Here is a 1,745-nt window from a genome sequence, read left to right on the forward strand (position 1 = left end):
GTTTCTGAGTATTAGTTTTCATGCTGTTAATATTATTAACTTGCTTCACACGCGCATGTACGAGTTTGTGTAGTATGTGTTAAGAGCGAAATGGTAGCGATGCTCAAAATTTCATGAGCATGAAATATCACCACACGCCTGTTGTGCGAAAAGCTGATCAAAACTTAAATGTGAAATCGATAACATGTCGTTAAAAAAAGAACAGAGATATTACTGTTAATTTGTTAGTTTTGAAGATGTCCAAGTCTATTCGAAAAGTGTTTTATAAATAAAGTATTCATGAAAATTATCTTGCTACTTCCTGAAATGTTCCAAAGAAGCAAAAGTTTAAATTAATTCTTCAGTGCCAATATTTCGAAAATATCGGTTTCAATCATCCAGGCCATTAAGGGTACGACACTTACAGCTGATTTCTTCTTTACGTTCTTGAAGAAAAAAGTACTTGATCACAATCAAGTAATAAATATACTCCATGGTTCTGGATAATCACAATAACATTTTAAAACACATTTTTCTGACCAGAACAAAATGAATTATTTAATAATTATACGATTTTTGTTACAGTTTCAAGGACCTAACGTCCTCTTCATCAGACATTGAGAAAAGACAGATGACAGCAAATCTTATATCTTCCTCAGCCGTTAGTTTGCATTTTCATTTATCCCTGTGTGTTTTATACCACAATCAAGTAATAAATGCAAAAAATAATTTCACACAATATCCCTATAAAGTAAAAACATTAAATAAAAGCACAAGAATTTGTAACATTGCAGAAAAATCTACTTGTATCGTGGGTCGTCCAATATATATAAATTTTCCGTAGCTGTAAATTATTTGTTTTTTAAGACACGTTTGTAAACTAGACATATATGTGTAGGTGGGTCCTTTCTCATCTCTCCACATAATCCTCATTGAGATTCAGGCATTTGTCTCGCCGTTGTACCAATGTATTGAAACGCATTGCAAAAAAAAATAAATAAATAAATAAAAAATAAAAAATAAATAAATAAATAAATAAAAATAAAAATAAAAATAAAAAAAATGGCTCTGGATATTTAGCACTTTGCTCACATTGCGCTTCACGTTTTCATTTTGTTTCGAAACGTTCATCTTACAATGCAGACTTTAACACCGGAAAAAGATGGAAGTAACTCGACACTAAATTGAGGCTGTACGGAGAATGGGTCAGCCGTTCCCATCCTAATTCTTCAATTTTTTGTCTTGTTTGTGTGCTGAGTGGGCGTGGGCGTTATCGTGAAGAAGAAGAGACCAGGTCGCTTATGTCGAATTGCATTTCCCTGGAGAAGAGTTCAAGTTCTACATAAGCGATCTCCATTCCTGTCAACAGGTGATGAAGTAAAACGGAATGAGAAGTGCTAAATAGCCAGAGCCCTGTTTTTTTGCAAAGTGTTTGGACAAATTGGTGCAACAATGAGACAAATGCCTGAATCTCAATGGGGTTTAGGTGGAGAGATTAGGAAGGAGCCACTTACACATGTATGTGTAGTTTATAAATGTATCTTAAAAATATTTTTTTTACAACTTTGGGAAACTTATATATTGAAGGACACACATACTTACCTCAAGTGATGCAAGTAAACTACAACCTCCTAAATACATCAGCAACTTATGCCAGTTTCCTCACAAGGGATAATTGGGGTAGTAGGTAAAGGTATTCAGGAATAAATCGAACTTCCACGAATCCTTTAACCCTTAATTACTAACCATTTGTATAATCACACTAT

Source organism: Thermobia domestica, chromosome 3 (assembly GCF_964235325.1).
Source record: "Thermobia domestica chromosome 3, izTheDome1.hap1.1, whole genome shotgun sequence".
Taxonomy (NCBI): domain Eukaryota; kingdom Metazoa; phylum Arthropoda; class Insecta; order Zygentoma; family Lepismatidae; genus Thermobia; species Thermobia domestica.